At 39.5% G+C, this 24940-nt stretch overlaps 1 pseudogene; it reads left to right on the forward strand.

The window, feature by feature from the left end:
• Positions 1-5523: 5523 nt before the first annotated feature.
• Positions 5524-6130, forward strand: LOC136154404 (serine/arginine-rich splicing factor 2-like; annotated as a pseudogene).
• The last annotated feature ends 18810 nt before the right edge of the window (positions 6131-24940 follow it).

Below are 24940 nucleotides of genomic sequence, written 5' to 3' on the forward strand. Positions count from 1 at the left end.
ACAAACTGCTTATTAGTAAAACATTAAAGTTTCACTCCTTCCTCCTGACTCCAGAATTATGACTAGAATAGGCTGACTGACTTTAGGGTAAAATATTCTCTGATCTACTATTTAATCAAACTACTCTTTTACCCCATTTTCCCACTCCCTACCCTTATTACCCTTGCTACTTCCTCTCAACAGAAGAAAAATCACTTATGGTTATGGCATTCTCCCTACTGCAATAGTTCTCCCCCAATTGCAGTAGACCCTCCTCACACTGACCTTTTCTTTCAAGTGAGGTTTCCCCTTACTGTGTTGAGATTTTTTTTTTTAGTTGACATTGCCAATTGATAGAAAGAAGTAAATATTGCTGCATCTGGATATATAATAATGTGCAACTGAAAGCTCTAAATATTAAATGATCTGGCACATACAATGAATTACGAGTATTAATGGATACACAAAAAAGTCCACAAAGATATAGTCCTTTAAGCATCTGCTCTGTGCTAGGATTTTCCTCAACTAGACCACAATTAGACAAATATGCTTGCTCAAAAAGCACATAGGTTAGTACGGAAGACTAACATAAAACCATCATGAAATGCATTGATATCAGAAATGTATACAAAGTATTATGTTTATATCTGATAAAGCCATTTACTATGAATGCCTAGGGTCAGTGGCAGGAAAAAGATGTGACAAGGAAAGTTTTATAGTAAAGGTGATATCTGAGAAGAGCATTAAAGAATAAATATGAATTTGTCAGATGAACAAACTGAAGAGTCTGCATTTGGCATTGGGAACAAAGTGATCACAAAAAGACCAAGTGATACCATGATTCCTCGGGATAGCAAAAGTAGTTAGAACTGACTCTTTTGCAGAGTGCAGATGTAAGCCAACTGAAGAGAAGCTGAAAAATGAGCCGATACAAAGCAGTGCAGCCTTTTACAACTATGAAGTTTAGACCCTGCACAACTCCAATGGATACCATTCATAATGATGATGTCAATGTGAATGGCACAAGCTGGAGTTGTGTACAGCCCTGAGCAAGATCTCTGAGCAGGTATGAAATTAATGGAGCATTTTTATGCCAAGTATATAAGTTAGGATGCTTTGGGTAGTAAACAATGGAAACCAAATCTGTCTGCCCTTAACTTCAAGAGGATTTTGGAAGAACATCAGGGTGCATGTAATTGAGGAGAACCCTAGGGGGCCTTCCTGGGACAGACCCCTTCCCCATGTCTTCTATTTCAGCTTGTCTCTGAAGTACCTAGATGACAGTATCTGATGCACATTTTCTGAGCTGTTTTACAGATGTTAAAACTCCCACCGAGCGGAAGACTTCATGACCGTAAACTACTTCATGACCGTGAGCACAGAGCCCCCAGGCATACTGGAGCCAAAGGATTGATGATGGTAACCCCTGTGACAAGGACTGTTACTTCACCATTAACCAATCAGAGAATCGTGCACAAGTTGATTACATATCCTGGGACTTCCCTCCTTCATCTTGCCTTTAAAACTGCTTTGCTGAAACCCATCAGGGACATGATGCTTTTTGAGCACTAGCTGTTCTAGACTCCTTTTACGGGCCTTATGATAAATGTTGCACTTTCTTTCATTACAACTCAGTATCAGTAGATTGACTTTACTGCACAGAGGCAAGTAGACCCAAGTTTGGTTTGGTGACACTCATAGTACTGCTATGGGGTTGTTGAAGAAACAAAATATTTTCCCAGATCACAGAATAGGAAGTTAGAGAGCATTCCTTTAACAGGAACAATTTGGTCAGAATGCTACAGACTATGTACAGGATGTATGCGTGCATGCTAAGTCACTCAGTCATCTCTGACTCTTTGCAACCCTGTGAACTATAGCCCGCCAGGTTCCTCTGTCCATGGGATTCTCCAGGCAAGAATACTGGAGTGGGTTGCTATGCGTTTCTCCAGGAGATCTTCCTGAACCAGGGATTGAACTTGAGTCTCTTATGTCTCCTGCATTGTCAGGCGAGTTCTTTAGTACTAGCACCACCTGAGAAGCCCAGGTACAGGATACTACCAATATAACTGTTGTGAAATAATTCTAACCATCTCTAATCAATGCAGCGTTTTGCTCCATATTCAATCTTTTAGGTAAGAAGCTTTAATCAGGTCTGAGCTGTGTTCTTCTCATTAGAAAGACCACACAAAGTAGAGATTATCCTCAAAATGGTAAGGAAGGATTAGACACTGGACAAAGATGACAAAAATCTTTTGAAACAAGCTGGGATGTTTGGATTTTGATTTCTAAGGCAAGGGATGTTAAACTTTTCTTAAAGGGCCAGACAGTAAATAGTTTAGGTTTGCCAGCCATATGATCTCTGTGGCAACTAATCAATTCTGCCCTAGAAAGCAGTCATGCACAATACTAAATCAATGGACTTGGACATGTTCTAATAACACTTTATTTACTAAATACATGGCCAGTTTTAATCTTAGTTTGCCAAATATCCAGTTCTTAGGGATGAGAAGGCCTTGAAGAATCTCAACTCTTTATTATGCCCAATGAATTGGCCGTTTTCTCCATGACTATGAAGGTGGAAGCTACAAAAGGATCCAAAGTCTGTCTTCAGTGAAGTTATAATTCAGTAGATAAGGCCAAAATAAGGCATAAAATCATCAAAGTATTTTATAAGACATGACAAAGGATAAATTTAGAGATGCTCCCACTTTCCAAACTTGTCCCCAAACTTGTATTATTTCTGATCCAGTTTATTTTATCTCTTCCTTTTCTGAAATATAATTAAAATGCTTAGGGGAAAAGACATGAAGACTATCTTCAAAAGAAAATAATTGAGGGTTTGTAAAGAAAAATAGAAAAGCCAAAAAATGCTGACTATAATTGAGGATTTTTACATTAGAAATTCTGTACCATTGTGAAGTACAAGTAAAATGAGTAGGAGGATGGAACTTTCATAATGTTCAACTTTTCATTAAATTATTTTCAATTTTTTTTATGGGTAATGCTTAAAATTTGAATCATGTTAAAAATTACTTTTGAGTGATTGTGCTTTTAAAATGCATCTCCATGCAAAGTCTGAGCTACATTCTCTCTCAAATTTATTAATACATCTTGAAGTTCTTAGTGGTAAATCACCATCTTTAATCCCAAGAGAATGGAAAAGATAAAGAAAAATTAGTTTCAAAAATATTTCAACAAGTTTACATTTAAGACAAAATTTTAAAAGATGAGCAGCTCCAGTGATACTAGCTTATTTTAGCTGATAAACTAATGAATACAGACTTCACAAATTTTTAAAGCTTTTAACTGCCTTTGCTTCTATAGCAGGCCTCAAAATATACTACTTCAAAGGAACTGTAAACATCTTAAATCATGACTTCTTTCCTAAAATTACCTCTCTACTCACCTATAAAGCCTCCTTGACATTTTTTCCAATCATATTTATTAGCTTTGATTATTTCATGTATTTGACATACAAACGTATTGAACACCTACAATATATACAAAATACTTATTTTTTTAAGCTATATTTCAACTGATTATTTTGTGTGCGGCACTGGAACATACAGCGTTGGAAGATTCAGTCCCTGTACTCAATCTTCTCACAGTTAAAGAAGATTAAGACAAGTAAATCCACAATTCAACACTCTGCTATAAAAGGTATGAAAAAGGGTTGCCCAGGGGTGTTTGTAAAGAGCAGGAGAGACTATCTTTTCCAGAGTATGGGAATATTCCTGGAAAAGATGCAGAACTGATACTATATATTGGCGTGGTCCTAGACTTTAAGAGGACTGATGCTTCTGCTATGGTCTCTTATAAATCTGACTATTATCTAAGAAATCTAACTAGAGTAGAAATTTGCCAGACTACACGGAAAGGCTCTGATAAAGGGGCTGGGGCAGTGGGTGATGGGAACCAGCCAACACCCAGTAGTTCCAAGAGAGCCGTCCCAGTCACCCTAGCTAATTCAGCAGATAAAATGAAGAAACGAGTCCTACAGTCTACTGCCTGGATTTCAGTGTCTTAGAATTATGAGATAAAATAATGATAAAAATTTTAGCCACTAAATTTTGATGTAGGTTGCTATGCAGTAGTGAATAACCAGAGCACATACATAGGAATCAATAACGTGCAGAAGATGCAGTGACTTTTGTTGGGGCCCAGAGCCCCATATGCCTCAATAGCATATGGGTTATTTTAAATTACATTTACTTACGAAACAGCCAATACAAAAGGGACCCTTAAGACCTTTCTCTTTCTCTCTCTGAAAGCAGAAGATGAATCTCTCCCTGCATCTAGAGGCTGAAGGACACTCTTATCACCAGAGAGGGGGAGTTCTGGCTGAGAAGCCTGTATACACAAAATTTGTTACTTCTTTAATTGACTACCCCAAGTCCACACTGTTTAAAGTTCTCACTAATTAGGAACCCAAAGCCTAAATTCTTTGACCGGTCAATTCCTCATAAATTTACTGTTTACATAAAAAGTACAAAAGTTGCCTGCTTTGGCTACTTCTTAGGTGCCATTTCTGTGAGACTTCGGTGCACAAGAATTGAAGTGTTCCTTTCTCTCCTGTTAATCTGCTTTATGCGAATTTCCTTATCAATCCAGCCAAAAGAACTCAAGAGGGATAGAGGGGGATATTTCCCTCTCCTTGACACTTGTAAAGAGTATATAATGCTCACTGAAGGTGAGAAAGAAGTAATAAAATACTATTTTCTACACCCATTGCTATCAAACTCATTCATTAGAGCCTAAAAGGCATGATTCATGAGAAAAGATGCCTTGCTAACAATCTGATGAAATATAATTATTAATTCTAAAAACATTCTAAAAATGCAAGTCATATCAAATGAACTTACCCATCAAAAATACATCTAGTTAATGAATAAGAATACAGTAAATTTTAGTAATCTGAGTTATATTCAATTATGTAATTTGGAATGACAGGTCATAACTGACTTTTATTATTCATTTTTTTCAAGCAGAATAAGAGATCTCATACTGAATTTCCGATTACAGCTCATACCCTCTAGGTGGTTCTCATGTTCTCCTGCCTGTTAGTGTTACTGAATCAACCTATCTGTTCATGATATGTTTTGAAACTGTGTTTCTGTCTCCAAAGTAAACAAATGGTTTTAGCATACATGAATCAGCACTGACATGTACTTAGTCACATAATTACATCTGTACGTATATACTTTTGCCCATAATTAAAACTGGGTGTTTAGACATATACCGGAAAAGTCATAAAATGATGTTATAGTCATGAACTTTCACTTTAAAAAAAGGAAAACTGGTACAAAACCGTTCCTCCAGCAGTCGCAGCTCTGGAGACCATCCGCGCAGACCCACGGTTCAACATTCGGGGGTCTCTAAGCAGCCACCGGCTGAGGTCAACTGACGCAGAGAGGCAGAGTCTTCAGGCTGAACAAAGCCAAGGCAACCTTAACAGTGCCTGCGTCGTCCTTGCAGCCTTCGCAGACTGCAGCTAGCTCAGAATTCAGTTCGCGGGGGCTCCCCGCTTAGCTCGCAAAGGTCATGAGTTACAGCCGCCCTCCTCCCAACGTGGGCGACTTGATCTCCCTCAAGGTGGACAACCTGACTGACCGCATCTCACGCCGCACCCTAAGGCGCATCTTCGAGAGGTACCGGCCTGTCGGCGATGTGTACATCCCCCGGGACCGCCTCACTCTAGAGTCCCGCAGCTTTGCCTTCGTCCGCTTCTACGACAAGCACCACGCCGAGGAGCCCATGGACGCCCTAGACGGGGTCATGCTGGATGGCCGTGAGCTGTGGGTGCAGATGGCACGCCACGGTCGCCTCCTAGATTTCCACCAAGGCCGCCGCCAGGAAACTCCTCCCCAGGGTCAAGAACGCCAGAGCCACAGCCTGAGACTTCGTCGCTGCCGCAGGTCCAGCACCAGGAGCTGATCGCCAGGTCAGGCCCGATCTCGCTTCAGCCGCTCAAAGTCTCCATCTCGCTCCTGTGACAGTTCTCCATCCTCCCCAGAGTCCAGATCCTTCTCAGCAACCACGTCTAGGTCTAGATTCAGAAGCCTTCCACCAGGAAGAAAGTACAGGTCCTGAGGACAATCAAAAAAATCCCTCCAGGTTTCCAGAAGAGGAAGGCGCGGTGTCATATTAGAATAAGTGATGAACGAACAACCTGAAAACTGGGGGCGGGGTAGGGAATGAGGGGTCAGCGGGGAGGGGGGGAGAGGAACAACATCTCAGTTGATCAGACAGTCTTTGAAATTAGCCACTACCTGTTGAAAACGTTGTTCTTTAAAACATTGTGTAACTTTTTATTTGTTTTAAATTTTGCCTCAAGCGGTACACTTCATTTTATAATGGTATTTTGTTTCTTTTATTCACATATCTTTTAAGTTAGTGAGATGAACAATTTTGTTATTGGTTTCAATATTTGAGGTAAAGTTTCATCTATCTTTATATACTGCATTTTCTTTGAAAGTAAACAGGTTGTTATCTAATTTGTGGCCTCTAGACTTAAGAAAATGTGTGCAGCCTTTTCTTTTTGAGAAGTCAAAGACTGTCTAGTAATTGATTCTTCATTGCCAACATTCTTTGAAGAATAAAGACCTACTAAAAGTTACTTTAAGTGTATGTACACGTGTTGTTTACCTTGGGATTTAAATGGTAATCTGGATCTGTGTTGACACAGAGAAGTTTAAGGTGAAAATAAATTTTTAAAGAATTATTTATCAAACATATTTCTAGTTGCATGTATTTTTGTGCAGAAGACACAGTTGTACAACAGTTGGGCAATGATGGTTAACTGTGAAGGTGGTGTTTTGTAATACAGAATGCTTGGCTACTTGACGTTTTCCGCTGATTGCTCCTATGTAAAGGTAATGTGCTGTGCAGAAACAAATGGTTCTCCAGTTTGTTAAAAACCCTGACAACTGTACTTGCAGTCACCCAGGCCCAGGCCTCGCATCTATAAGGGAGCATACAGTGAACACACCTAGCAGGTGAATTGAAAAGTAAATGTGTCTTTATTTTTTGCTTTCACACCAAAAGAGGTCAATCTGACCATCTTCAGTTATGAACTTAAGTAGGAAAGATGCTAAGAATTTTTTTACTTTCTAAGTGCTAGTAACATGCTACATCTTTTTGTTTATGTATGTACTGTATTTTTCTGAACAAGCATTTTTCCTGGTATTTTAAAAAATTTGTTGTGATTATATTCTCATTCATAAAAGTAGGAAACAAAAGATAATTGAGGTCATACATCTCACATGTGTTATAAACAAAGATATCAAAACAATTGAGCACCAACTTTAAGAGATCCAAGGTATAAATATAATTTAGCAAGTTAAAATCAATGTCACACACATCTGCTACTACCTTACAGCTTTGATCCCCAAGCTGGGTATGACTTTACTGTGGCTCTGCTCTGAATCTTTTGGAATTGTCTTCTTTGGCTCAACACTCTATTTTAACTTGCTGGTTTTGAATGAATATTTTGGGAGACAGTTAACCCTAGCTTGACTTTGGAATTTATCTCAGCATCATTGGTCCTAACTGTAGCCCCACTCAACCTCTCCTCTTGAATTTGTGGTTGCCAATGTGACACTCTGTTTCAGACATTATTTTCTTTCTTTTTTTCATTTTCCAGTTTTATTGAAAAATAATTGACATACATCCCTGTATAAGCTTAAATATGCAGAATTATGGTTTGATTTATATATCTCAAGAAATGATTACCACAATAGGTCCAGCTAACATACATCTGCTCATATAGATATGACAAAAAGAAGAGAAAAGAAAAGAATTGCTCCTAGTGATGGGAATACTTAGAATTTACTTTCTTAACACCTTTCCTATATATCATACAGCAGTGGTAGCTATAGGCATGTTGTACATTACAATCCTAGTACTTACTTATAACTGGAAGTTTGTACCTTTTGACCACATAGCTCTGATTCCCCACCCCTCCTTCCCCTACCTCTGGTAAACACTACTCTGAGCTCTCTTCGAAAGACCTTGGTATTTTGGCTTTGTCTTTTCTCTTTTCTTAAGATTCCACATAAAGTGAGATAATAAAATATGTGTCTTTCGCTGCCTCATTTTCAATTCTCACTGCCCAATTCTCTTTGCCTGAGAAACTGACTAAATTCAACCATGAAAAATAGACTCAATTTTCACATATTAGAATTTAAGAAACTGGAGTCTAGAAAGAGTAAGTATTTGGGAGAATAATGGATAAATGATCAGACTTCAACCCAGGTCTTTAAATTCTCAACCCAGTCCTCTATCCTGTATATTGAATGTCTCAGTATATTGCCTTTAAATACACAGAATTGAAATGAGGTTTGGGAACATCAATTGTGGTATTTGGGAACAAATATTCAAAACAAGACTCCAAAAAATACTTTGAGAAATTTGTTTTTCAGCGAGTAGCTCAGCTGGATACTAGTAGGAAACAGTAGGCTCTGGAAACAGAGCCCTATTTCACCGAAATTTTGAAAGCTCCTCTGTGGTATGAATGCACTTTATCTCAAACTTTGAAGTCCTATAACACAATAGTTATTGTCTACAACTGATTTAGTCAGTTTCTCAGATAAAGAGAATTGGTCAGTGAGAATTGGAAATAACACAGAGAAAGTCAAATACTCTATTATTTCACTTACATGTGGAATCTAAAGAAAACAAATGCTAAAAACCAAGCTCATTGAAAAAGAGATCTGACTAGTGGTTACCAGAGGTAGGAAAAGGAGGGGTGGGGAGTGGGGGAAGGGGAAATGGAAGAGGTGGTCAAACGGGCAGCTCAGATGGTAAAGAATCCACCTGCAATGCGGGAAACCTTGTTAAATCCCTGGGTTGAAAAGATACCCTGGAGAAGGGAAGGACTAACAAATCCAGAATTCCTGCCTGAAGAATTCCATGAACAGAGGAGCCAGCAGGTTACGGTCCATGGGGTGCAAAGAGTCAAACATGACTCAGTGACTTTCACTTGCACTAGCAACCAGAAATCACACTTCACTCAAAGGTTACTAACAGAACCAAACATCTGTTAAAACTTTATAAATATAGAAAACATATGCATGCATGCACACACACACACATAACTACACACCTAGCATGCAAATTAAGACTGCTAAACTCCAATTCAGTTCAGTTCAGTCACTCAGTTGTGTCCAACTTTTGCGACCCCATGGACTGTAGCATGCCAGGCTTCCCTGTCCATCACCAACTCCCTGAGCTTGCTCACATTCATATCCATCAAGTCAGTAATGCCATCCAACCATCTCATCCTCTGTCGTCCCCTTCTCCTCCCGCCTTCAATATTTCCCAGCATTAGGGTTTTTTCCACTGAGTCAGCTCTTCGAATAAGGTGGCCAAAGAATTTCAGCTTCAGCTTCAGGATCAGTCCTTCCAATGAATATTTAGGGCTGATTTCCCTCAGAAATGATTGGTTTGGTCTGCTTGCAGTCCATGGGACTCTCAAGAGTCTTCTCCAACACCACAGTTCAAAAGCATCAATACTTCAGTGCTTAGCTTTCTTTATGGTCCCACTCTCACATCCACACATGACTACTGGAAAAATGATAGCTTTGACTAAACGGACCTTTGTCAGCAAAGTAATGTCCCTGCTTTCTAATATGGCGTCTAAGTTGGCCATAGATTTTCTTCCAAGGAGCAAGCATCTTTGAAATTCATGGCTGCAGTCAACATCTGCAGTGATTTTGGAGCCAAAGACAATAAAGTTTCTCAATGTTTCCATTGTTTCTCCATCTATTTGCCATGAAGTGATGGGACCAGATCCCATGATCTTTGTTTATTTAATGCTGAGTTTTAAGCCAGCTTTTTCATTCTCCTCTTGCAATTTCAACAACAGGCTCTTCAGTTCCTCTCTATTTCTGCCTTAAGGGTGGTGTTATCTGCATACCTGAGGTTATTGATATTTCTCCCAGAAATCTTGATTCCAGCTTGTGCTTCACCCAGCCTGCAATTTCACGTGAGGTTCTCTGCATAGAAGTTAAATAAACAGGGTGACAATACACAGCCTTGACGTACTCCTTCCCCAATTTTGAGCCAGTCCATTGTTTCATGTCTGATTCTGTTGTTTCTTGACCTGCATACAGATTTCTTAGGAGGCAGGTCAGGTGGTCTACCCATCTCTTGAAGAATTTTCCACAGTTTGTTGTCATCTACATAGTCAAAGACTTTACTGTAGTCAATGACGCAGAAGTAGATATTTTTCTCGAACTCTCTTGCTTTTTTGATGAGCCAACAAATCTTGGCAATTTGATCTCTGGTTCCTCTGCCTTTTCTAAATCCAGCTTGAACACCTGGAAGGTCTTGGTTCAAATACTGTTGAAGCCTGGCTTAGAGAATTTTGAGCATTACTTTGCTAACGTGTGAGATGAGTACAATTGTGTGGTAGTTTGAACATTTTCTTTGGCATTGCCTTTCCTTGGGATTGGAAAGAAAAATTACTTTTTCAAGTCCTGTGGCCACTGGCGAGTTTTCCAGACTTGCTGGCATGTTGAGTGCATCACTTTCACAGCATCATCTTTTAGGATTTGAAATCGCTCAACTGGAATTCCATCACCTCCACTAGCTTGGTTCATGGTGATGCTTCCTAAGGCCCACTTGACTTCACATTCGAGGATGTCTGACTCTAGGTGAGTGATCACACCGTCCTGGTCATCTGGTTCATGAAGATCTTTTTTGTATAGTTCTTCTGTGTATTCTTGCCAGATTTTCTTAATATCTTTTGCTTCTATTAGGGCCATACAATTTCTGTCCTTTACTGTATCCATCTTTGCATGTAATGTTCCCTTGGTATCTCTAATTTTCTTGAGGAGATCTCTAGTCTTTCCCATTCTATTGTTTTCCTCTATTTCTTTGCATTGATCACTGAGGAAGGTTTTCTTATCTCTCTGTGCTATTCTTAGGAGCTCTGCATTCAGATGGGTATATATTTCCATTTCTCCTTAGCCTTTCACTTCTCCTTTTCTCTCAGCTATTGTAAGGCCTCGTCAGACAACTCTTTTGCCTTGTTGCATTTCTTTTTCTTGGTGATGGTCTTCATTACTGCCTCCTGTACTATGTCACGAACCTCTGTCCATAGTTCTTCAAGCACACTATCAGATCTAATCCCTTGAATCTGTTTGTCACTTCCACTGTGTAAATGTAAGGGATTTGATTTAGGCCATACCTGAATGGTTGGGCTTCCCTGATAGCTCAGTTGGTAAAAACATTCGCCTGCAATGCAGGACACTCTGATTTGATTCCCGGGTCAGGAACATCTGCTGGAAAAGGAATAGGCTTCTCCATTCCCACTCCATTATTCTTGGGCATCCCTCTGGCTCAGTTGGTAAAGAATTCACCTGCAGTGCGGAAGACCTGGGATCAATCCCTGGGTTGGGAAGATCCCCTGGAGAAGGGAAAGGCAATCCACTGCAGTATTCTGATGGGGTCACAAAGAGTTGGACACAACTGAGTGACTTTCACTTTCACTTTCATTCCTGAATGATCCAGTTTGTCCCTACTTTCTTCAATTTAAGTCTGAATTTTACAAGGAGCACTTCATGATCTGAGTCACAGTCAGCTCATGGTCTTGTTTTTGCTGACTGTATAGAGTTTCATCTTTGGCTGCAAAGAATATAATAAATCTGATTTTGGTATTGACCATCTGGTGACATCCATGTGTAGTGTCATTTCTTGTGTTGTTGGAAGAGGGTGTTTGCTATGAGCAGTGTGTTCTCTTGGCAAAACTCTGTTAGCCTTTCCTCTGCTTCATTTTGTACTCCAAGGTCAAACTTGCTATCACTAAAGATATCTCTCGACTTAGGCATCCTAAAAATCCCACTAGGAAGCCAACTGGTCACATAACATTATCTCACTCTTCATGAAAGTATCAGTGAAAGATATTTTAGTTCCCACCAGGACCATTCTGTTTCTTCATATAAACCAAATGTTCAGTGATATTTTATCTCAGGATATTTCTTCCTCATATAGGAATTAAATGAGTATTACTGGGCCAAGGTATCAGAATACATTGTGCAATAAATGAAACACTTGCAAATATAAGGACTTTTTCTTCATTTATTTTTATTACTTGGACGCTAATTACTTTAAATAATGTAGTGGTTTTTGCCATACATTGACATGAATCAGCCATGGATGTACATGTGTTCCACATCCCAATCCCCCCCCCCCCGCCTCCCTCCCCATCCCATGCCTCTGGGTCTTCCCAGTGCACCAGCCCTGAGCACTTGTCTCATGCATCCAACCTGAGCTGGTGATCTGTTTCACCCATGATAGTATACTTGTTTCAACGCTATTCTCTCAGAATATCCCACACTCGCCTTCTCCCATAGAGTCCAAAAGTCTGTTCGATACATCTGTGTCTCTTTTTCTGTCATGCATATAGGGTATAGTTGTCTTCTTTTTAAATTCCATATATACGAGTTAGTATACTGTATTGGTCTTTATCTTTCTGACTTACTTCACTCTGTATAATGGGCTCCAGTTTCATCCATCTCATTACAACTGGTTCAAATGAATTCTTTGTAATGGCTGAGTAATAGTCCATGGTGTATATGTACCACAGCTTCCTTAACCATTCGTCTGCTGATGGGCATCTAGGTTGCTCCCATGTCCTGGCTATTATAAACAGTGCTGTGATGAACATTGGGGTGCACGTGTCTCTTTCAGATCTGGTTTCTTCGGTGTGTATGCCCAGGAGTGGGATTGCTGGGTCATATGGCAGTTCTATTTCCAAATGTTTAAGGAACCTCCACACTGTTCTCCACAGTGGCTGTACAAGTTTGCATTCCCACCAACAGTGGAAGAGGGTTTCTTTGTCCCCACACCCTCTCCAGCATTTATTGCTTGTAGACTTTTGGATAGCAGCCATCCTGACTGGCATGTAATGGTACCTCATTGTGGTTTTGATTTACATTTCTCTGATAATGAGTGATGTTGAGCATCTTTTCATGTGTTTGTTAGCCATCTGTATGTCTTCTTTGGAGAAATGTCTGTTTAGTTCTTTGGCCCATTTTTTGATTGGGTTATTTATTTTTCTGTATTGAGCTGCAGGAGTTGCTTGTATATTTTTGAGATTAATCCTTTGTCTGTTGCTTCATTTGCTATTATTTTCTCCCATTCTCAAGACTATCTTTTCACCTTGTGTATAGTTTCCTTTGTTGTGCAAAAGCTTTTAAGTTTCATTAGGTCCCATTTGTATATTATTGCTTTTATTTCCAATATTCTGGGAGGTGGGTCATAGAGGATCCTGCTGTGATGTATGTCGGAGAGTGTTTTGCCTATGATCTCCTCTAGGAGTTTTATAGTTTCTGGTCTTACGTTTACATCTTTAATCCATTTTGAGTTAATTTTTGTGTATGGTGTTAGAAAGTGTTCTAGTTTCATTCTTTTACAAGTGGTTCACCAGTTTTCCCAGCACCACTTGTTAAACAGGTTGTCTTTTTTCCATTGTGTATCCTTGCCTCCTTTGTCGAAGATAAGGTGTCCATAAGTTCGTGGATTTATCTCTGGGCTTTCTATTCTGTTCCGTTGTTCTATATTTCTGTCTTTGTGCCAGTACCATACTGTCTTGATGACTATGGTTTTGTAGTAGAGCCTGAAGTCAGGCAGGTTGATTCCTCCAGTTCCATTCTCCTTTCTCAAGATTGCTTTGGCAATTCGAGGTTTTTTGTATTTCCATAAACAGGTTGTGAAAGTATTTGTTCTAGTTCTGTGAAAAATACCATTGGTAGCTTGATAGGGAGTGCATCCAATCTATAGATTGTTTGGGTAGTATAGTTATTTTCAAAATATTGATTCTTCCCATCCGTGAACACGGTGTATTAGTCCATCTATTTGTGTCCTCTTTGATTTCTTTCATCAGTGTTTTGTAGTTTTCTATGTATAGGTCTTTCGTTTCTTTAGGTAGATATACTCCTAAGTATTTTATTCTCTTTGTTGCAATGGTGAATAGTATTGTTTCCTTTATTTCTCTTTCTGTTTTCCTCATTGTTAGTGTATAGGAATGCAAGGGGTTTCTGTGTGTTAATTTTATATCCTGCAACTTTAGTATATTCATTGATTAGCTCTAGTAATTTTCTGGTAGAGTCTTGAGGGCTTTCTATGTAGAGGAACATGTCGTCTGCAAACAGTGAGAGTTTTAATTCTTCTTTTCCTATCTGGATTAATTTTATTTCTTTTTCTGCTCTGATTGCTGGGGCCAACACTTCCAAGACTATGTTGAATAGTAGAGGTGAGAGTGCGCACCCTTGTCTTGTTCCTGATTTTAGGGGAAATGCTTTCAATTTTTCACCATTGAGGACAATGTTTACTGTGGGATTGTCATATATAGCTTTTATTATGCTGAGTTAAGTACCCTCTATTCCTGCTTTCTGGAGGGTTTTTTATCATAAATGGAATTTGAATTTTGTTAAAGAATTTTTCTGCATCTATTTGAGATAATCATATGGTTTATTTCTTTCAATTTGTTAATGTGGTGTATTACATTGATTGATTTGTGGATATTAAAGAATCCTCGCATTCCTGGGATAAAGCCCACTTGGTCTTGATGTATGATCTTTTTAATATGTTGCTGGATTCTCTTTGCTAGAATTTTGTTAAGGATTTTTCCATATATGTTCATCACTGATATTGGCCTGTAGTTTTCTTTTTCTGTGGCATCTTTGTCTGCTTTAGGTATTAGGGTGATGGTGGCCTCAAAGAATGAGTTTGGAAGTTTGCCTTCTGCAATTTTCTGGAAGCATTTGAGTAAGATAGGTGTTAGCTCTTCTCTGAATTTTTGGTAGAATTCAGCTGTGAAGCCATCTGATCCTGAGCTTTTGTTTGCTGGAAGATTTCTGATTAGAGTTTCGATTGCCGTGCTTGTGACGGGTCTGTTAAGATCTTCTATTTCTTCCTGGTTTAGTTTTGGAAAGTTATACTTTTCTGAGAATTTGTCCACTTCTTCCAAGTTGCCCATTTTATTGGCATAGAGTGCTAGCAGTATTCTCTTATGATTCTTTGTATTTCAGTGCTGTCCGTTGTGATCTCACCATTTTCATTTCTAATTTTGTTGATTTGGTTCTTCTCCCTTTGTTTCTTGATGAGTCTGGCTAATGGTTTGTCAATTTTATTTACCTTTTCAAAAAACCAGCTTTTAGCTTTGTTGGTTTTTGCTATGGTCTCATTTGTTTCTTTTGCATTTATTTCTGCCCTAATTTTTAAGATTTCTTTCCTTCTACTAACCCTGGGGTTCTTCATTTCTTGTTTTGCTAGTTGCTTTAGGTATAGAGTTAGGGTATTTGTTTGACTTTTTCCTTGTTTCTTGAGGTAAGCCTGTATTGCTATGAACCTTCTCCTTAGCACTGCTTTGACAGTGTCCCATAAGTTTTGGGTTGCTGTGTTTTCATTTTCATTCATTTCTATGTATATTTTGATTTCTTTATTGATTTCTTCTATGATTTGTTGGTTAATCAGAAACGTGTAATTTAGCCTCCATATGTTTGAATTTTTAATAGTTTTTTTTCCTGTAGCTGAGATCTAATCTCATTGCATTGTGGTCAGAAAACATGACTGGAATGATTTCAATTTTTTTGAATTTACCAAGGCTAGATTTATGGCCCAGGATGTGATCTATTTTGGAGAAGGTTCCATGTGCACTTGAAAAAAAGGTGAAATTGATTGTTTTGGGGTGAAATAGTCTATAGATATCAATTAGGTCTAGCTGGACCATTGTGTCATTTAAAGTTTGTGTTTCAAAAAAAGAAAGTAAAAATAAAAATAAAGTTTGTGTTTGCTTGTTAGTTTTCTGTTTAGTTGATCTATCCATAGGTGTGAGTGGGGTATTAAAGTCTCCCACTATTATTGTGCTATTGTTAACTTTCCCTTTCATTCTTGTTAGCATTTGACTTACATACTGCGGTGCTTCTATGCTGGGTGCATATATATTTTAATTGTTATATCTTCTTCTTGGATTGATCCTTTGATCATAAGGTAGTGTCCTTCTTTGTCTCTTTTCACAGCCTTTATTTTAAAGTCTATTTTATCTGATATGAGTATTGTGACTCCTGCTTTCTTTTGGTCTCCATTTGTGTGAAATATTTGTTTCCAGCCCTTCACTTTCAGTCTGTATGTGTCCCTTGTTTTGAGGTGGGTCTCTTGTAGACAGCATATAGAGGGGTCTTGCTTTTGTATCCATTCAGTCAGTCTTTGTCTTTTGGTTGGGGTATTCAACCCATTTCCATTTAAGGTAATTATTGATAGGTATGGTCCCATTGCCATTTACTCTGTTGTTTGGGGTTTGAGTTCGTCCAACCTTTCTGTGATTCCTGTCTAGAGAAGGTTCTTTAGCATTTGTTGAAGAGCTCGTTTGGTGGTGCTGAATTCTCTCAACTTTTGCTTGTCTGTAAAGCTTTTGAATTCTCCTTCATATCTGAATGAAATCCTTGCTGGGTACAGTAATCTGGGTTGTAGGTTACTCTCTTTCATTACTTTAGGTATTGCAATTCCCTTCTGGCCTGAAGAGTTTCTATTGATAGATCAGCTGTTATCCTTATGGGAATCCCCTTGTGTGTTACTTGTTGTTTCTCCCTTGCTGCTTTTAATATTTGCTCTTTGTGGTTGATCGTTGTTAATTTGACTAATATGTGTCTTGGGGTGTTTCGCCTTGGCTTTATCCTCTTTGGGACTCTCTGGGTTTCTTGAACCTGTGTCATTATTTCCTTCCCCATTTTAGGGAAGTTTTCAGCTATTATCTCCTCGAGTATTTTCTCGTGGCCTTTCTTTTTGTCTTCTTCTTCTGGGACTCCTATGATTCGAATATTGGGGCATTTCACATTGTCCCAGAGGTCCCTGAGGGTGTCCTCATTTCTTTTAATTCTTCTTTCTTTTTTCCTCTCTGCTTCATTTATTTCCACCATTTTATCTTCTACCTCACTTATCCTATCTTCTGCCTCCATTATTCTACTGCTGGTTCCCTCCAGAGTGTTTTTCATCTCATTTACTGCATTATTCATTTTTAATTCACTCTTTTATTATTTCTTCTAGGTTTTTGTTAAACATTTCTTGCATCTTCTCAATCCTTGTCTCCAGGTTATTTATCTGTAACTTTATTTTGTTTTCAAGATTTTGGATCATTTTTATTATCATTATTCTAAGTTCTTTTTCAGGTAGATTCCCTATCTCCTCCTCTGTTGTTTGACTTGGTGGGCATTTTTCATATTCCTTTACCTGCTGGGTACTTCTCTGCCTTTTCATCTTATTTAGATTGCTGTGTTTGGGGTGGCCTTCTGTATTCTGGTAGTCTGTGGTTCCTTTCTATTGGGGAGGTTTCTCCCAGTGTGTGGGGCTGGATATTTCGCTTGTCGAGGTTTCCTGGATAGGGAAGCTTGCGTCGGTGTTCTGGTGGGTGGAGCTGGATTTCTTCTCTCTGGAGTGCAATGGAGTGTCCAGTAGTGAGGTTTGAGATGGGTCTATGGGTTTGGTGTGGCTTTGGGCAGCCCGTACATTGACGCTCAGGACTATGTTCCTGCAATGCTGGAGAATTTGCATGGTATGTCTTGCTCTGGAACTTATTCGCTCTTGGGTGGTGGTTGGTTTAAGTGTAGGCATGGAGGCTTTTGGATGGTCTCTTATTTATTAATGTTCCCTGCAGTCAGGAGTTCTCTGGTGTTCTCAGGTTTTGGGCTTAAGCCTCTTGCGTCTGGATTTCAGTCTTATTCTTCCAGTAGCCTCAAGACTTCTCCATCCATACAGCACTGATAATCAAACTTCTAGGCTAATGGTGAAAGGATTCTCCACAGTGAGCATCACCCAGAGAGGTTCACAGAGTTACATGAAGAAGAGGAGAGGGAGGAAGGAGATAGAGGTGAGCAGGAGGAGAAAAAGGGGGATTCAGAGAAGATAGACATATCTAGGCAGTACTCTGTTCCCTAAGTGTTCTCTGGAGCCCAGAACACTCAGAGATTCACAGATTTAGACTGAGAAGAGAAGGGGGAGGGAGGAAATAGAGGTGACCTGAGGGAGAAAAAGGAGAGTCAAAAGGGGGAGAGAGTGATCAAACCAGTAATCACACTCCTGAGTAAAAATGGGTACTGAAGGTTGAATTCTTAAATGTCCAAAATTGATATCCAATACTGAAAAACAAAGATTAAAAATCTAGAGTAGAGGTTAGAGTCTTAAAAATACAATATTAAAAAACAACAAAAACACCAAAAATGTAAGAAACATATATGAAGTTTGTTTTAAAAACAGGGTTCTTTTTTGCGAGGTTATAGTGGGTTATAAAATGAAAATTAAGGAATAAGAGAGGAGTAATAGAGGACTCTAAAAAAAAGAGAGAAGAAAAAATATTTTTAATTAAAAAAATAATAATAGTAAAAATATATCTAGGAATTTCTCTGGAGCTGTTGTGGGCAGTGTGGGTTTGGTTCTGTTTCAGATAGCTCCTTGTTCCAACTTATACTTCTGGATATCTATAGGCCCCTTCCAGTGTAGTCGTGTTAACTACAGGGATTTTAATCTGTTGCACCTGTCACTTCTAAAGTGGTTCCCTTTGTTTATTTGGCTTCTGTTTGCAGGTCTCTTCAGTGTCTAATTTCCGCCCTGACACAAGTGGGCAGATGTGGTCTCTTGTTTAGGTTCACTTGCTCAGGCGTGCTGTGGGGAGGGAGGGGCCCTGAAGACAAATATCACTGGCGTGTGAGGGGAGTACCCGCAGTGTTCCGGCCACACTGGGTTTGCCCCCGCTCACAGCGTGTGTGCTTTCCCCGTCTACACTGCTCAGGCTCCAGGCTGCTTTCCAGGGAGTGGGCCCTGAGTCGCGAGCACTTCCCAGGCCTAAGTCGCTCAGGTTCAGGTTTTCGGGTATTCCACAAAGACGCAGACTCGGTTGGGCCTGCGTTTAGTGCCTTCCTGGTCAGAGCAGCTAAGACAACCAGGAGCTCGACGAGAACACTCTCCCTGGGTGCGGTGGGCCTTCTCCCCTCCGCGGTCCCAGCCTCAGTTTCCGGGTGCGCCGGTTGGGTGATCCTTGTGTCTGTTCTGGGGAGCTGAATTCTGGCTGTGACCCTCCTGACGGATGTCAACCATCCAGAATCTCAGAAAGTCTTTGGTTAGAAGATGGAAACCTGTTTGCAGTTTGGTAGGGGATGCCGTCTCTGGGGCCGTGTTTGCCCCTTTCCCCTCCCTGCTGCCTCCTGCCTCCAGCGGGGGTTGGGCCGGTCCGCAGCTGGCTAGCTCTGCTCTGGTATTTGCTCAGTCCTTTGCTCTGGGAACAGGCGGATAGTGCATAAATTTAGGGCTTTTCCCAGGTTAATTCTCTCTCTCTTGCTATCCCACAGTTTAAGTTGCTATGTCACGTTAGCTCCCTCCGATTGTCCTCAGGGCACTCAGACCCGGTCCTTACCCTAAGCATTATCACCCGCTCCTCTCTGTTCAGCCCCCACTTGCTAGTGGCAGATGCGAGCGTCTGGGGTACTTTTCTGCTGGGAATTGTTTTTAGGCATGTAATCTGTGGGTTTTATTTATTTTTCCTCCCAGTTGGGTTGCCCACCGAGATTCAAAAACATCCCCTGGACCCGCAGGTGAGAGGGTTTCCTGGTGTTTGGAAACTTCCTCTATTAAGACTCCCTTCCTGGGATGGATATCTCTCCCTAACTCTATTGTCTCTCTTTTTATCTTTTATATTTTGTCCTACCTCTTTTTGAAGACAATGGGCTGCTTTTCTGGGTGTCTGATCTCCTCTGCTAGCGATCACAAGTTGTTTTGTGGAGTTTGCTCAGAGTTCAAATGATCTTTCGATGAATTTGTGGGGGAGAAAGTGGTCTCCCGTCCTATTCCTCTGCCATCTTAGCTCCCTTCCCTATATAAGCATATTTTGAAAGGATCTTAAGGTACAAAGATGTAGGAAATTCATCCACTCTATTAACATTATATCGATATGTCATAACTACATTTCACTCATGATCAATTGAAAACGATTGCTCATTGCTTTCAAGTTTACACAATTTCAATGCCTAATAAATAGTTGTTAAACAAATGAATGACAGAAATATTGTTTTCTGAACTTTTCATAAAAACTAAATCCAACTAAATTGAAATTATATGAACATACTAAGCGTATAGACTGGACAAAAGCAAATAAATTTTGCATGCTGACTAAATTATAAATTATCTATTTTTTCTACCGGATTTTGGAGATATCATTGACATTTAACACTAAGTTTGAGGCACACAGCACAATGATTTGACTTATGTTGGGCAGCAAGAAATTTTCCTTTACCTGTCTAGATTCATCTGTCTGGTCTAAGAATTAAACTGGCATGAGACAAACTAGCTGGAAAAAAATCAAAGTTTAATAACATCCACATATGAGAAAGACCCAGGAAATCTGAAAAACCCAAACGGCTGAAACCCTCACCTTAAGAACATCTTTAACTAAAGACAAAAGAGGATGTTCTGGATAGTATTTGAGACTTCCAAGGAGAGCAAAGTGGTTCATATGAAGACGGAAAAGGAAATGTTTGGTAAATGGGCCATGTAGACAATAGGACACAGAACTGTCTTAGATCTCGAGGCCCTCCTGTGTTTTCCCCACCACAACTAGCCATATTCTTTGTAGATATCTCTGGTGATTGCTCTATTGGGGAATAGGCCCTTTATCTAAAAGTTTTAGGCAGTTAGGAACAAGGTCAAAGTGTCTTCCTGAGACTTTGGGCCTAGATTTTTTATTATTTCCCAGCTTGACATAATCTACATGTCAAAGAAACGTTTTGACGTGGCAAGTTTTGTTCTCCTACACTTACATACATCATGAAAGGATAACCATGATAAGTTCGGTAAACATCTATCACCTCATACAGGCAGAAAAGAAAAGAGAAATAATGTTTTTCCTTGTGATGAGAACTCTGAGGATTTATTCTTAACAACTTTCATATACAACATAGCAGTCTTAATTATATTAATCATGTTGCACATTACATTCCTGTACTTGTTTATTCTCTAACTAGAAGTATGTACCCTTTGACCTCCTCCATCCAACCCCCTCCCAACCTCTGGTAACCACAAATCTTATCTCTTTTTCTATAAGTTTGTTTATTTGTCTTTTGAAATATACTTGGCCGACAACACTGTTTGTCTCTGGTGCACAACATAGTGATTAGATATTTCTGTACATTATAAAATCATCACAACCCTAGTTACCATCTGTCATCCTACAAAAATATTACATTACTATTGACTATATTCTCCAGACTGTACATTTCATCCCTTTGACTCTTTATTTTGCAACTAGAAGTTTGTACCACTTAATCTCCCACATCTATTTCACTCATTCCCTGACGCCCCTCCCCTCTATCAAATTACTTTTTGACATCGAACTATATCATCGACTCAGTGGATATGAATCTGAGCAAGCTCTGGTAGATGGTAAAGGACAGGAAAGCCTGGCATGCTGCAGTCCTTGGTGTCACAAAGAGTTGGACAGAGCTGACCGACTTAGCAGCAACAACTACTACTACATCATCACCAATCATATTACTCTCCTGACATTATTAGGAGCCTTCCAATCATAATCTTATAGTTTTCAAATGAAATACATTCTTTTAAAGAGATAAAAATCCTAAGGCACATCTAGCTTCAGGTACTTCTCAATTTTTTTTTCTCTCAAATATCTCGTTCTTTCTCCATCTTTGTTTTCCTCTGTCTCTTAATGTCAATTTTCCTCATTCTTGGGATAAAACATAGTCACAAGCATCGTTAGGTTCATATCTCACCAGCTTAGTAACCCCAGGGGAAAAAAATTTCTCATTTTCAGTAGTCCTAGCTAATATTTCAGGTTTACCTCTTAAATGGGACTTTTGTTCACATGCTCATGTTTTGACCAATTACCATAGCCAATTTGAGATATGCTGATTGGACATGGCTGTATCATATGTCCTTTCCTTTAGCCACGGTAGGGAATTCAGCTAAACTTAAACTAACTGGACTAAGACTGTAGAATGAGTTTTTCTACCATGAAAATCAGGATGCTATCCGCACAAGTATGTTACGGGGACACTAAGCAGGCAAAAATAAAATCCACTGCTTGTTCTCAAAATATACCAAAACATCTTAATCGGTATCCTATTTCTTGCATTCAAAAACCTCAAAACTCAATTTATAGTTTGTGCCACTTACTTTTTCTGAGATTAATTTCGTGTTTCCACCCCTACCCCAAAATTGTGGCCACAGTTGCCCAAATAAGCCAAGGTCTTTCAAGTCTACTTTTTCTGACAGAGCCTTTCTCTACCAACACATAACTGCCATTTTCCATCTATAGAAACTAATAACTATATTTAAAGATTCAGATTTAAATATAATACCTCTGTGAAACATTCCCCAACTCCCATTAAATAATTGCTGCAAAATTCTCTGTACATACACAATAAAACATATATAAATCTATTCTAAAATACTGTGTATTTTCATAGTTTCTAGATGGTGTTTTCCTCGATTTCTTTGCATTGTTCACTGAGGAAGCCTTTCTTGTCTCTCCTGGCTATTCTTTGGAACTCTGCATTCAAATGGTAATATCTTTCCTTTTCTCCTGTGCTTTTCACTTCTCTTCTTTTCACAGCTATTTGTAAGGCCTCCTCAGACAACCATTTTGCCTTTTTGCATTTCTTTTCCATGGGGATGGTCTTGATCCCTGTCTCCTGTACAATGTAACGAACCTCCGTCCATAGTTCATCAGGTTCTCTGTCTATCAGATCTAGTCCCTTAAATCTATTCCTCACTTCCACTGTATAGTCATAAGGGATTTGATTTAGGTCATACCTGAATGGTCTAGTGGTTTTCCCTACTTTCTTCAGTTTAAGTCTGAATTTGGCAAGAAGAGTTCATGATCTGAGCCACAGTCAGCTCCTGGTCTTGTTTATGCTGACTGTATAGAGTTTCTCTATCTTAGGCTGCAAAGAATATAATCAATCTGATTTCGGTGTTGACCATCTCATGATGTCCTTGTGTGGAGTCTTCCTTTGTGTTGTTGGAAGAGGGTGTTTGCTGTGACCAGTGCGTTCTCTTGGCAAAACTCTATTTGCCTCTGCCCTGCTTCATTCTTTACTCCAAGGCCAAATTTGCCTGTTACTCCAGGTGTTTCTTGACTTCCTACTTTTGCATTTCAGTCCCCTATAATGAAAAGGACATCTTTTTTGGGTATTAGTTATAAAAGGTCTTGTAGGTCTTCATAGAACCGTTCAACTTCAGCTTCTTCAGTGTTACTGGTTGGGGCATAGACTTGGATTACCGTGATATTGAATGGTTTGCCTTGGAAACGAACAGAGATCATTCTGCCGTTTTTGAGATTGCATTCAAGTACTGCATTTTGGACTTTTTTGTTGACCATGATGGCTACTCCATTTCTTCTATGAGATTCCTGCCCACAGTAGTAGATATAATGGCCATTTGAGTTAAATTCACCCATTCCAGTCCATTTTAGTTCGCTGATTCCTAGAATGTCAACATTCACTCTTGCCATCTCCTGTTTGACCACTTCCAATTTGCCTTGATTCATGGACCTAACATTACAGGTTCCTATGCAATATGGCTCTTTACAGCATTGGACCTTGCTTCAATCACCAGTCACATCCATAACTGGGTATTGTTTTTGCTTTGGCTCCATCCCTTCATTCTTTCTGGACTTATTTCTCCACTGATCTCCAGTTGCATATCGGGCACCTACCGACCTGCGGAGTTCCTCTTTCAGTATTCTATCATTTTGCCTTCTCACACTGTTCATGAGGTTCTCATATGACCAACCTAGATAGCATATTTAAAAGCAGAGACATTACTTTGCCAAGAAAGATCTCTCTGGTCAAAGCTATGGTTTCCCCAGTGGTCATGTATGGATGTGAGAGTTGGACTGTGAAGAAAGCTGAGCACCGAAAAATTGATGCTTTTGAACTGTGGTATTGGAGAAGACTCTTGAGAGTCCCTTGGACTGCAAGGAGATCCAACCAGTCCATCTTAAAGGAGATCAGTCCTGGGTGTTCATTGGAAGGACTGATGCTGAAGCTAAAACTCCAGTACTTTGGCTACCTCATGCAAAAAATTGATGCATCCGAAAAGACCCTGATGCTGGGAGGGATTGGGGGCAGGAGGAGAAGGGGACGACAGAGGATGAGATGCCTGGATGGCATCACCAACTGGATGGGCATGAGTTTGAGTAGACCTCTGGGGTTGGTGATGGACAGGGAGGCCTGGTGTGCTGCGATTCATGGGGTCGCAAAGATTTGGACATGACTGTGTGACTGAACTGAACTCAGATGGTGTTTGCCTCACCTGGTATGAATCACTTGGGAATACAAACTGCTCCAACAATTGACATATCTCTAGGGCTAAGACAATAACTGACCCAGTTTATGTTGGATGGATTAATTATTAAATAAGACAAATTAAGTAATCTCAAATTCAGTAGCCAAATCTTGTCTTTACACGAATAATTTGAATGAAAAACTCTCAAACAAGTGTTAAGTGGGGCTTGCAGTATTAGCGAGTCCAGAAATTCTTAGAGGTCTCCTTTAGGTAGCATAACAAGTAAGCATTCGTTTTTTATCACCAGTAAATAAAGACATCCGGGTTGCACTAAGACACATGGGACAAAATCAGCAAAGTTGGTACTCATTACCATAGGCAAAATAAATATTACGTGTCCATTTTTTAAAGTTCCTGTGATAGTCTGACTAGTTTCGTTTGCAAGAGACACAAGGACAAAAATGAAACCGAAAGATTTTGCGGAGAAGAAATTCCCTGGATGAGCAGAAAAGCCTGCCAAATTTTGGTGTTTTTTGTTTGTTTGAAACAGGATTGAGGGGTCTTCTAATAAACATGAAGCCATTAAGAGCTAAAAGGGAGAGGACACATTGAAGAGAGTCAACTAAGACCCTGGTGAATTATCAAAAACTCTGAACTACTTTCT

This window comes from Muntiacus reevesi, chromosome X (genome assembly GCF_963930625.1).
Source record: "Muntiacus reevesi chromosome X, mMunRee1.1, whole genome shotgun sequence".
Taxonomy (NCBI): Eukaryota; Metazoa; Chordata; class Mammalia; order Artiodactyla; family Cervidae; genus Muntiacus; species Muntiacus reevesi.